General features: G+C 39.4%; 1 protein-coding gene across 1 annotated transcript in view; it reads right to left on the bottom strand.

The window, feature by feature from the left end:
* Positions 1–14,124, bottom strand: part of SKAP1 (src kinase associated phosphoprotein 1) — a 276,017-nt gene that overhangs the window by 232,983 nt on the left and 28,910 nt on the right. The gene's annotated exons all lie outside the window — the stretch shown is intronic.

Raw genomic sequence — 14,124 nt, 5'->3', positions numbered from 1 at the left:
AATTACCTCTTCCCCCTCCAAAATTCAGTCAAAACTCTCGTTTCCATAATTTGGTTCCATCGTATCTTTTTCAGCTTATCTCTCCCATTACTCCCTTATACCTAATAAACTGAATCACCGTTTGGTTCCCAAATATGGTTAAACTTTATCCTCTCTGTATCTTTGTACCTGCTATTTTTGGGTGCAATGTATCTCACCAAAAACCCATCCCTTTCAACCCACAGCCAAGCCATGATGTCATCTCACAGCCCTGAAGGCTTCTCATAACCCACCGGCCAGAAGTGACTTCTGTCTCTGGGATTTCACAGCACGATCTATGTGTACCTTTTCTAAAGCTTTAGCCACAATATATGTTGAGATATAGTTATTTGTGCATGCTTTTTTATCTTTCCCATTGGGTTGTAAGTTTCTTGGGAATATTTTGGGGGTATCTAATTATGTAACATGAATTATATTAGGCACTTTTATATGCATAACAACAATTCTACAAGGTGAATGTATCGTATAATGATTTGGTTTATCCTGCTCAAAAATAAGTTACAGGAGGACTGGAACCTGTGTCATATTCACCACAAAAATGCTTTGCACATAGTATTTGCTCAGTAAACATCTGTTGAATGAATGAAGTAACATTATTCACTTTTCATGAAGAAATTGAGCCTCAAAAGAGTGCTGGCCTAACAGTCATACTGGCTGGGTTCAAATCCAAATTCCAGAACCTAACATTTGTGTAACCTTGAGCACATCATTACCTTCCTGAACCTCAGTTTTCTCATCTGATAAATGGGGATCATTCGGTATCCATCTCACACACACGGATTAAATGAGATAATGTATGTAAAGCCCTTGACAATGGGCCTGGCATATAGTACGTGTGCGGTGAATGTTGGCTGTGACTATCATTCCTAAATTGCAGATGTCAGAGTCTCTGGAGCCGTCATTCTTCCCAAGGAAAAGGATCCTCTGATGCTTGATAACTTTCAGTGTACCTAGCTAGCACTGTTCATTGCCCATAATAGAGGTTCGACAGCTCACTGGTTGCTGAATTTCCTCAGCACAGTCATCTTAACCAAAAGTTAGAAGAAAACCATCAAACACAGCTAATGTACACTCAAAAATCTCTTAACCCTCCAGGTGAATTTGTATTTTAAAAGGTGATGAGCCTAAATACATTTCTAAATGGTGAAAAGGTATGCAACAAATGGGACCCAGACATTTCAGACCTTCTAGAGAAGGTATCTGTGAGCAGTGGTCTCCATGCTGGCTCTGGTCATGAGTCTGGCCACTCATTGGCCCAATAACTTCTTGGAAAACAGGGATATGCAATATGTGACACTATCTTGATAGCCTGGCATCGTGCCCAACAAAGAGTAGACAAATAGCCAATACGTATTTGTTAAGTAAATTAACTTCTTCGGGCTTGTAATCTTTACCCTGCTCTTAGGTGATTCCATTTCTCTTTATGACCAACATAAAAATCAATCATGGTGACTGATGTTTTGAGAAGGAGGAAGTGAATGGTTTACTCAAGCACCATCACTTTGGGAAACTAGTCCCACAAATGCCAATGTTTTACTAGATAGTCCCACAGAATGTAGATAATCCTTTTCTAATGAAGGATTCATCCTGTGTCAGTTCAGTGCAGCTCAAAGGGATAATATCTAAGAAATGAACGATGTCCTCAGTCAGTGATACTTCATCTATTGAAGACCTTGAGAATGAACTTCCTTTATTTAAAAAAAAAAAAACTTATTTTAGCAAAATCATCAAAAATTACTCAAAGGACTGCTGTATTTCATATGGCTCAAAAATAATTTCACTTTCATGTGCATTTATGGGTGTGTGTGTGTGTGTGTTTGGCACAGAGTAAAACACCTCCACATACAGCTGTTTATTTGTGCAGGAGTGACCCAAGGCTTCACGACACAATTAAAGACTAATTTCCTCTTTCTACATCTCTTTCCCCTCAGTTCCAACTCCTTTTCCACCTGGAAACCAAAAACTCTTTGGCTATTAAATCTCTGCCCCTTTTAAAACAGGAAAGGCTCTGATCTCAATGATTTAGGATTAAATACATATTCACTGCAGAGTTGGAAAATACAAATAAACGAAAGGAGTAATTAAAAATCACTCAAACTCCACTTGCCAGAGATTACCGTCATTAACATTTTGGTGGGGGCAGGGCACCTGGCTGGCTCAACCAGAAAAGCATGTGGCTCTTGATCTGGGGGTCATAAGTTCAAGTCCCACGTTGGGTGTAGAGATTACTTAAATACATTAACTTAAAAAACAAAACAAGGGGCGCCTGGGTGGCTCAGTTGGTTAAGCAACCGCCTTTGGCTCAGGTCATGATCCCGGGGTCCTGGGATCGAGCCCCACATCGAGCCCCACATCGAGCCCCACATCGGGCTCCCTGCTCAGCGGGGAGTCTGCTTCTCCCTCTGCCTCTACCTGCCACTCCCCCTGCTTGTGCTCTCTCTCTCTTTCTCTCTCTGTGTCAAATAAATAAATAAAATCTTTAAAACAAACAAACAAAACAAAACATTTTGGTGGATTTTTTTCAGACATTTTTCTCTGAGGTTTTACATATATATCTAACCTACTTTTTCACTTATAGTATATCTTATCATTCCATGTCAATAAATCTTATATAGCATGTATGATTAAATTATTTATTTATTTATTTTTAAGTTTGCCCTTTCAACAGAACAGAGGAGAATAAATGGAACAGGGAGAAACAAAGAACCAGAAAGGAGAATTTTGCAATGCTCTGAGTAAGACTTTATGGAGGCTGAAGTTTAGCCAGTGACAAAGGGAGAGGAGAAGACTGATTTAGGATAAAGAATCAATAGGCTTGTTGATGGCTTGGGGAGTAAAGACAGAGGAGTCAGGAATGATGCCCAGGATTCTTCCTTGGGGGCCTGGGCCTAGGGAAAGCAGAGTTAGGCATTAGGGGTGAGCAGAATATAAAATAGTAAGTTCAGTTCTGGACACTTAAGTCAGGATTTTTCTGACTACCATAACAGAACACCCAACTGACATGGGCTTAAATAAAGAGAAGTTTATTTTCCCTTCAAAACAGAAGGCCTGGAGACAGGTGATTCCAGGGTTGATGCAGGGGCCCAACAGTGGCATGAAGGGCCGAGGCTCTTGCAGTATTTCTGCTCTAACACCGTATAACAGTCATATATTAAGGTGGCTACATCATTCAATATACTACCATCTCCCGAGCATAAGACTGTCCTGTGAGAGGCTATCAGAAGTCTGACTTGGCTTTCAAATCATGATTCATCCCTAGGCTGGTAGGGTTCTGTTGTCAAGGAAGAATGGAGGGTGCCTGCTGGGTAGGCATCCAGCAGGGTCTGCCCCAGCTTTGTGAACTTTGTGATCTCTAAGACACCCAAAAGGAGCTACCAATATGCTGTCTGAAGCCTTGCCCAGAGAACTGCAGCTGAGCTGTAGAGCCGGAGAGCAAGTCATGGAGTTGTGGACATGGGTGCAACTGCCTAAGAAGACTGTGATGAGGATAGAGGCAAGCCTGAGGGGCAACACTAAAGGGGGCAGGGCAGAAAAATAAACCCAAGCACGAGCCTAGGGAAAAAAAAAAAGAGTGTATAATGCAAGGAAGAAAGAAAACCAGGAGAGACTATTATCATGGGAACGCACAGAAGGAGAGTTGCTTTTTTTTTTTTTTTTTAGCTTTTTGAGGAAAAGTAAGCTATTAACAGTGTCAGATGCTGCAGAGAGACCAAGTAAGTGAACAGTGTACTCTGGATGTGGCAATTAGAGTTACTGGTACTTTGGCAAGAGTAACTTGATAAGAGCAGAGGCTAGATCATAGAGGAATGAGGAGTGACCAGAGAAGAGGAAACCAGAAATGGCTAGTCTAGGCTTCTGTCTATAAAAAAAAAATACAGAATAGTCACTGGAAAGGGAATCACTGTGTAGGATGTAATGTTTTTCTTAATATTAGGAGAGATTTGGGGCTACTGGGTGGCTAAGTCATTTAAGCGACTGACTCTTGATTTTGGCTCCGGTCATGAGCCCAGGGTCCTGGGATGGAGCCCCACGTTGGGCTCCCTGCTCAGTGGGGAGCCTGCTTCTCCCTCTCCCTCTGTCCCCCGGTTCATGCTCTCTCTCTCTCACTCTATCTCAAATAAATAAATAAAATCTTAAAAAAAAAAAAAAGATGACAGAGGGGCAGAGAACTGTAAAGCTATGTAGACACATCTCAAAAGGGGAGAGGTTGGGACAAGATCGAATGGGAAAAGTCTAGAAGTGGCAGCAAGGAGCTTGAAGAATGCCAACAGCACTTCCGGAAAGTAAGCAAATTCTATTTAAGATGACTGCAAGCAAAACAGTGTCCTGCAGAAGAGCTGTGTTTTACTAAGGCAGAGATGGAGCAAAGTGGTTGAGGATGCAGTGGACTTTGATTATTAAAAAGACATGGATCCTAAGAAACACAGGGGAAAGGGCTAGAGGAGAAGTCATCAGGAGAGATGAGAGACGGCAGAGACAAGGACATGCCAAACTGCGTAGGAAGGATGATGACCAGAAGCAGAGGGCTGGTGATAGCTTACAGAGATGGTGGGAATGACTGGCATCCATGCTCCTGAGGAATGCCAGTGTAGGTTCAGCAGTCTGGTCATCTTTTCTCACAGAATGTTAGAGAGACGTTATCATAGCAGATATATGAAGAGATGGGCACCATGTCTACAAAGGTCCTGTACCCCCTAACAGTAAAAAGAAAGCATCCTATCTTTGGAAAAGAGTATGTGGGGCTGGCTACTACATAATAAATGTCCTAATAAAGAGGGTCTCTTAAGTTTTAGCCTAGGACCTAAAAACACAGTTTTTGGTTCTAACAGCCGCCCCTCCCCTCCATTCACTCAACTCACATTACGGAGCTCATACCACATGCCAGCATGTGACTTTTTTTTTTTTAATTAACGTAAGATCATCCATACCTTTAAAGAGTTAATAATCTTTGGAAATATGTATTCTGAGTTCTGAAAAACTGAATTTGAAATAAAATTAAAAGTATGCTTCTCAAATGTGAATATGCATACAAATAACCTCGGGATCGTATTGAAATTCAGATTCTGATTCAGTAGGTCTGATTCAATGGATCCTGAGATTTTACATTTCTTTTTTTTTTATTCTTATGTTAATCCCCATACATCACATCATTAGTTTTAGATGAAGTGTTCCATGATTCATTGTTTGTGCATAACACCCAGTGCTCCATGCAGAATGTGCCCTCCTCAATACCCACCACCAGGCTAACCCATCCTCCCACCCCCCTCCCCTCTAGAACCCTGTTTGTTTTTCAGAGTCCATCGTCTCTCATGGTTCGTCTACCCCTCCGATTTCCCCCGCTTCATTCTTCCCCTCCCGCTACCTTCTTCTTCTTCTTTTTTTTTTTTCTTAACATATATTGCATTATTTGTTTCAGAGGTACAGATCTGAGATTCAACAGTCTTGCACAATTCACAGCGCTTACCAGAGCACACACCCTCCCCAGTGTCTATCACCCAGTCACCCCATCCCCCCCCCCCCCCCCCCACTCCGAGATTTTACATTCCTAACAAGTTTCTAGGTGATGCTGATGTTGCTGGTCCATAGGCCACACTTGGATTATCAAGGAGCTAAAGACTCTAGCAAAAAGGTTCCTTGCTTTAACTTTTCTATTTATACCTCTTTTCCTTGCTAATTCTCCTATCCATGCATTTTTCTAATAAAAACGTGGTGAGGGGGTAGAAAACCTCACAAAGGGCTTTTTCTCCCAAGCAACTATTAGCTACACCCACTGCTTTCGTGAACATGTCAAACATCTATCTCATGTGATTAAATACTTCTGTGGAACCTCTAATATTTCAAACAGGGCACCTAGATATTCAGTAAAAGAGTAAGACTGGGAACAGCAATTAATTCTAGTTATGCCATATGGCAGTATACAACACCGGCTGGAACCTGAGAACTCAATTTCACAAGAGCCTTACTTATTCTGAATTTTAATCATTGTAGGATCAGCAAACATATATGCCTACCAACCTGCTCCATTTACACAAAATTCTAAAGAATAATCACACTGCACACTCAAAAATGATTGGTTTTTCCCACATGGACTTAAAATTTCTCTCCTATCGGATTCTCAAAATAAAGTAGCTGCTGACAGCTCCAATTTAATCTCCCTGTTAAATAAAATCTTCAAATAGTTCTCCTTTTAATGACTAGAATCACTGGCTTTTCATTTCATCATCAGCTCACAAATTTGCACAAGTATAATTATTTCTGGTTCTGGATTCCCCAGTCCTGGGGTTGGTTCAGGTGCTGGCTTCCCATCCCGGTGGACTCCTTCCATCAAGCCTGTCACTGCTGAGACACCCATTACACCATACACTCTCCATTTCACCTCTCTCCAGGATGGAGACATTATCATTTTCAACACATACTCCATCCCCTGTCCTCTTAGAGCTAAGATACTTTCATCTCCTGTACATCTAATAATTTCAAGATAAGGACAGAAAAATCAGTTCTTGTTCTGTGAACTTTTGTCTCCAGTGCTTGAGAGACTATCCTAATATCCCCTGAACATGTTTTAGTGATAACATTTACTGCACTAGGGCCAAAATGATTTTCTGCCACTTTCAATTCTAGTTCAATAAAAGAATAAGAGCTTTGTTTCTAACCTCTGTCATTTTTAATACCATAAAGTGATTTTAAAAATGTAAAATTGAGTTCCATTTCCTACTGGACTACCAATCTCATATTAGCTTTCCTTTTATCAAATTTATGAGAAAAGTCAGAAATTGCCTTTCCTTAAAAAAAATAAAAATTTCAGGATCTCCTGGGCAGAATGTTTGAATTGAATTTCAGCACTCCGTAATTGCTGGCCTAGAAGTTTTAAAGAAGTATAAAAGTTGGGGCACCTGGGTGGCTCAGTTGGTTAAGCAACTGCCTTCGGCTCAGGTCATGATCCTGGAGTCCCTGGATCGAGTCCCGCATCGGGCTCCCTGCTCGGCAGGGAGTCTGCTTCTCCCTCTGACCCTCCTCCCTCTCATGCTCTCTGTCTCCCATTCTCTCTCTCAGATAAATAAATTAAAAATCTTAAAAAAAAAAGTATAAAAGTTAGCTACTTATATCAGGAATAACAAACTGGAGGATTATCCTTTAGTTCACTTAAAGTAACAAAAATAATAAGGTTATTCCTAGAAAATCACCATCTTTAAAAAGCCCAAATATGTTTATTACATTTCCAAATTGAGGAAGTCTATGGTTTTCTGAAACCACAGTGAATGAAATCCGTGGTTTCTGAAATGCAAAGTCAAACAAAAAATATTTTTGCAACTTTATATCATGAAAATTTTCTAATATGCATAAAAATGGAAAGAACTTCATATATACCTACAGCATAGCCTCTATAATTCACATTTTGTTGTATTTGCTTTGTCACATATCCATCCATCCATCCATCCATCCATGCATCTATCCACTCATCCATCCATCTATCCATCCATCTTTCTTTTGATGCATTCCAAAATAAATTAGTATACATTATACATGAGTTTACTCCCTCCATAACCATTTTAGTATGCATATATAATTGACTAAATTCCAGTATTTGTTATGGTTCTTTTAAACCAATAATCTTTTGAAAGATGCCAATTCATTTTTTGTAATGGCTTAGCTAAGTAAACAACCAAATACAAATTCTAAATCCTAATCTTATATTAATTCTATTAATTTGAATAATTTCTTATATCCCAGTTCTCTCACCAACAAAGGCACAAGGACACTTGATAGACATGGTAAAAGGTGTCAGTTACCAAACTGCAAAATGGACCTTGTGGGTTATGGCAGAATTCACAAATGAGAGAGACACTCACAAATATAACTTAGAGACATAGCTAACTGGAGATTATGCGGACATAGAGTTTTCTGTAAGTCATAATGAAAACCTCAACAAGGCTCACAAACTTAAGAGGGAGCTTGAGTTTGAGCATTAAATAATAATGCATCTTATATAAACCACATTGTAGCCACAATACAACAATCTGAAGCTGGACTTTTGAAGACTAGGTCACTCCAGGAATAAATTTGGCAGCAAAGTACTAGCACCAAATTGGAGTTTTCTTGGCTTTGCAAAGCCGTGTTGTTACTGATTTGTAAACTCCCTAATAACTGACTACAGTTAGAGCTGCCATAGGGAGAGCTGCCCGTCCTTTATGAGCTGTTTGTTCCCCTACACTGATCTTCCTTTTTTTTTTCTCTTTCAGAGGATTGGCCCTGGAAGGGGCATCCTTTGAAGCCTGAAGAATCAAAGCTATTGCAAAGCACTGCTGAGAGTTTTGAAAGAAATATGAAGAAACTACATTGGACCTGGGGCGATAGGCTGAGATCCTCCCAAACAGGTCAGCAGTTGGTCTATAAAATATTCCCATTGCCAAGGAGGCGGTGACATCTTGTGTAAATCAAAAACTAAAACCCTAAGATATCTCATTTCCATTTTAAATGCATGGGGGTTAAATATGGATATCTAGCACTCGAGAAGATCCTGGGGGATTGATTCCCCCCCCACCCCCACCCCGTCTTCTCTGAGCCCTTTGCTGAGCGTGATAAGTAGGACCGCATTTCATTATCAACCCTGCTAGCACTGCACTTCGGGGAGACTAGATGAGGCTACACAGTGGGGGAGAAGATCCGGCTTCCAAAGAAGAAATGATTCACATGGTGCGATTATAAAAACCCACTTTAGGCCCAACTCATTTTCAAGAGAATCATGAAATAAAATAAAATCCCAAGGAAATGAAATTTCCTGCATCATTTTCCAAATTAAAAAAAAAAATCACAGCAACACCATAAAAGAAATCAAATAGAGGTGTCAAACTTTGGTTGGTAATGTTTTTATTTTTGTAACATTTAGAAAAAAAATAATTCCAAAAAACATGTTGGGGGGAGGCAACTTCAAAAGAAAACATAAGATCATCGTTAGGGCTATCTTCAATTGAATCAGTCAGCGTTATAGAAATAACATCAGAACGAAGAGTTTGGCTCCTGACAGCTGACCCAGTGCTCTTATATCTCTCTCCCCTTTGCTCTAGTTTCACGAAGTGGATACAGGGTGGGTTTATACCCGAAATAAGAGAAAACAAGCAAATTAGAGAAAACCACAATCAGGAAGGCTCCACACCACAAGGTCCCTGGAAATCCACAAATAGATGAATACTGGGAGGCATTTTTTTTTTCCAGTGGCTTTCTATAAGCAGAGAAAATAGTGCAGTGCTGGAATAAAAGACTAGCTCCAGATAGAATGAAACTTAAAATCAAGGCCAAAACAATGGTGTGGTAAAATGAAGACAGTGATTTCATACAAATGATCTTTTCACACAAGGCATGAATTAAGAACCTCTATTTATAGACAAATAGACAAGCTTCCTGTATTAAAAAATTGACACAGGATTTTCTGAGACCTTTCAAGACAAATCCATATTGAGTAGATAATAGGAATGTGCCCAAGCGATAACAATGGCTGTAATTCTATCAGGAGTAAAGCAAATTTCAGTGACCTGACCACATGGCTAAAGAGTGTGCTCAGCTTACTATTCTAGTGGGTTAGTCCAACCTGAAGGGTGCAAGCTCAGTCACTTGCCTGCCTCCTAGGTCACATTTCAAAATTCCTTTCACTCTTGATAGACCATATTATTCTGTTTAAAGAGATCAGTACTTGGAATTTTTAATAAAATTTATTCATCCATGTTTTAAATGCTTTTTAAAAAACCTACCTATTACTTAGCATGAAAAAATACTAAAATATTATTATATATCAGAGTTACTTATATAAAATATTTTATAGGATACTCAAAGGGAGAAGCTTCTGCCCACTAACATCACCACAATAACCCAGTGTAAAAGAAAAAAATGGATCAATTTAATCTTGGATCTGGCACCAAACCCAAGATAGCCTTACAAGTGATAATCATCATCATAACATTAAAAGGCAAGTTATACATTTCAAGGCCGCTTGGGAAGAGCAGAAGACTTGCTAGGAAACAACACATAATAAGATGATCTTCCTTTCCAGGTTAAGCCAAGAGACCAGAAGTGGGGGATATCATATCAGTCTCACTTGCAGAGCATTTCAGAGTCAAAGAACACTAAATATAACCCCTCACTGTCAGATAAGTATATCCCCAAAAATCTTTTAACACGGTTGTGAAATCTCAACATACATTCACTGAATAACAGAACACTAGTACAGGAATTTGGCATATAATTGATTGGTGATAGCCCTGAATTTGTTGCGGGGTTGTTTCCTTTCTTGGTTTAAGGATGGAAAGCAGGGATAAGACTGAGAAAGGAAGAAATGAATTATTAACCTTCAAGATATGGTCAAATTATTGCTATAACTTTGGAGCCTTTTCAGAGCCATTGAAACTTAGATGGATTGTACAAGTATCTCCTCCTCTTTCTTTTTCTGAGTTGGCAATGAAACTCCAGTGTAGGTAGCAAAATGAAACATCAGAAAGATATTATGAGCAAATAACTAAAATCACAAGTAACACAAACGCATTAAATAATAGCACATTATACCTTAGTTCTCTTCAAGCATGCTTCATTTGAGTGTGTTTTCTTTTGGGGTATTTAAGCTCAATAACCAGCACTTATGAAAGGTCAAACCTTCTATGTAATTAATGGTAATGATATTTACAGTATACTATTTTGAAACTCTTCTAAGAGTTGTGTCAGACTAAATTTTCATCTCTCTTCCTATAAAACAAAGACATCTGATGATATTCTTTTTTTAAAAAGATTTATTTATTTATTTTAGAGAGAGCGGGGGGGAGGGGGAGAGAAAGCATCTCAAGCAGACCCCCCCCCCACTGAGCACAGAGCCCGACATAGGGCTCGACATGGGGCTCAGTCTCACAACCCAGAGATCATGACCTGAGCCAAAATCAAGAGTTGGACGCTCAACTGACTGAGCCACCCAGGTGTCCCTGATGATACATTCTTAAGCTAAATCCTGCTTTAAAGTTAAATCCATATTAAGCTGGAAAGAAAAGCTTGAACTTCCTAAAGAAAACTGAATTGCTTTTATATTTGTATTAAAGTATCATGTTTCATGCAGAGCTATACACTAGCCACCCACAATGAGACACGTTCAAGATACTCTTTCAGCCTGTACATTAAACGTCCTGGGTTTTGTGCCATAATCCTGTTACAGAAAGTTATTTCTTGATTTCTTTCCCTTTCAATATGCTATAAATCTACCTGTCTCTTTTGGAGCTCCTTTAAGTTTCACAGAAGGAAACAATATTCCAAGTTTGTTTCCATTGGCTCTGACCTTCACTTCCAACAGTGAGCATAAACGACCAGTTGTTCCAAAACAGGCCATCAAGAAAGAATATATCCCTAACTCAGTAATAAAAATATTCTATTTTCTTCATTCCTTCCCCCACTCTCAAGGTATTCTTGCTGTCAGATGGTCTCCACTGAATCAAACTTTTAAGAAATGCTCAACTGTTTCTGCAAATGCTTGAGGCCACCGTCAAGCGTCGAAGTGCATCTCCTGTCTGCTTCATTCCAGGTGTCCCACATCTGGCGCTGATCCTGCAGTGACCACCATAATAAAACAGGAGGAGCCTGTGCCTGGCTTTCATCCTAATCATTCTCTAAAGAGCTCAATGAAAACTTGGACTCAGAATGCGAAAGTTGTTAGATTTTAGGGAGAAGGTTTAAATGAGACAGTTGGAAGAAGAACAATGAGTATCACAGCTCAGGACATGGAATACCACAAAACAGCTTCACTTCCTTGGAATCACAAGAATTAATATATTTTTTTTAATCTTACATGGAATACATTATCCTTCATTGGTGATACATGAAAGCCAAAAAAAAAAAATAGTGTGTAGATAGAGATACAGATACGATTTTTGTTTGTTTTCTAAGTCTGGGAGGAAAGAGAACAGCTAAGCTACTTGTACTGAGAAACAGATAAGCACTTGGAGGACATCCATGAGTCTTGACACAACTCTCATTTCCTGGGGCTGGTCATACTAGACAACAGAAAGGTGGCAAATGGCACATTATAACAGCTGTGATGGAGTCAGACACTTTGACTTACGGCAATTCCATAGCCGTGGCAAACACCACTGAATTCTGAGTCACCATAAAAATTAGGGCCAAGCCTCTAGAGTTTACCAAGAATCAGAGGCAGAGTTATTTTCACTACTCTCTACCCTTTTCATTCTCAAGCAGCTCAACTTGAGGAAAGAATTAGAGGAACTGAAGCAAGAAAACAACAAAGATAGAGTGGAAAGTTGTGTGTATGTGTGTGTGTGGGGGGGAATATATATGTGTGTGTGTGAGTATACATAGTATTTATATCTACTGAGTGGCTTTCTCAGATTTCCTGCTTGAGGTTTTTGTTTTGTTTTGTTTTTTAAAGATTTTATTTATCTATTTGACAGAGGGAGAGAGACAGTGAGAGAGGGAACACAAGCAGGGGGAGTGGGAGAGGGAGAAGCAGGCTCCCCGCCGAACAAGGAGCCCAATGTGGGGCTCGATCCCAGGACCCTGGGACCATGACCTGAGCTGAAGGCAGACGCTTAACAACTGAGCCACCCAGGTGCCCTCCTGCTTGAGGTTTCTTATCCACCTTCAAGTAAGCCCTGAAGTGTCAAATCATAATTTTAGATAGGTTCCTATCCCCCAAAATGTACCAAACCCTAAAATATCCTCGCTTTAATATGACTAAAGATACAACTTTTAAAACAACTTTCAGTGGTTCTTTCCATGTTACACGGCAACTTGCCATATACATTTAACTCTCAAGTTTGATGATTTCCAAATTTCTTTTCACACCTGGCTTTTTGGCACGAGATAAAATGCCATACAGCAAGAGTAAATGTGGCGGTATTGTACAAGCTTTCGGTATCAATACATAGAGTATATAATTTGACCAGCCATAAACAGGACTATAGAAGCAACATGGCTGAAGAAGAACATTCAGTAAAACAAGGGTTACATTAACAGGATGATGATTGAATGGGTGGATGTAAGGCAATTTCAAACAGCTTGCCAAAGGAAAGCCTCATTTTTCCATTTTCTGGTACAGTATCTAATTTCTGGCTCCTCATTTCCTCCGTGATCTGATAATTATGAAATTCTAAATAAAGTGTCATCTTTCTTGCAACAAATCAATGAACAGAAAGCTCCCATCAGATGTTTCCTAAAGCTCCTGCTGATTATTTCCTGAATTCTATCCCACAAACCACACAGCAAGTTCTTTGAGAACAAGGAACCCTCTCCACCCATAACAAATACAGCTCTTTTCTGTGTGCATGGGTGTGTGTGTGCATTAAAAAGGAGGACTAAGAAGTAATATGCAATTGATAACAATGAGTTACCACAAAATCACCTTTTATTACCAATTTCAGATTGAAATTTAGCCCCTCCAAACACTGTGGTACAAATATGGGAAAGGAGAATTCCTCCTCATTGTATATATTTGTTCATAAAGATGCAGTAACATTTTTTTTGCATTCCTTATCACAAATTTATACCAATAGCACCACCATTACACAATTATATTTTGGGCATCCCTCTTCCCTATCCTACAATTTGAAATAATGCCACCTTTATTCCTCAGGCAATCCTTATAATAATCCTGTAATACAAAGGTCAACTCATGAAAATAAATTCTATGGGTTACTAATGAAGGCTTCAGATACACAAGTAAGTCTTAACTTATCTACTGATAAAGTAACATTATGGAGAAGTTTGTTTTAAACACTCTTCCAGCATACCAAAAATTATAGATATTCTCACTTTTGCAAAAAGCTCCTATCTTCTGCATTCTGTTTGTTTCAATTATTCAGGGCAACCCAGGCTGATAATTACACAGTCTCCAGTTGCTGAGTAAAAGTGATGCTTAATTAGCCAGCAGGAAAGATCGATTAAGATCCAGCAGGGCATCTTGTGAGGTTCTCTCACATTTCTGGAGGAATAGATTCTGACTGTGCCCTTCCAAAGGATAAAATTCCCTGCTTCTAAGGAGTTTCAGCGAGGTTTCTAAAGTAGATGCTCAGATCAGTCAGGCACACAAATTAAATCCCAGTC

Source organism: Neomonachus schauinslandi, chromosome 15 (genome assembly GCF_002201575.2).
Source record: "Neomonachus schauinslandi chromosome 15, ASM220157v2, whole genome shotgun sequence".
Lineage (NCBI taxonomy): Eukaryota > Metazoa > Chordata > Mammalia > Carnivora > Phocidae > Neomonachus > Neomonachus schauinslandi.
Note: the sequence above shows the minus strand (reverse complement) of the source record. Positions and strands in the feature narration are given on the sequence as shown.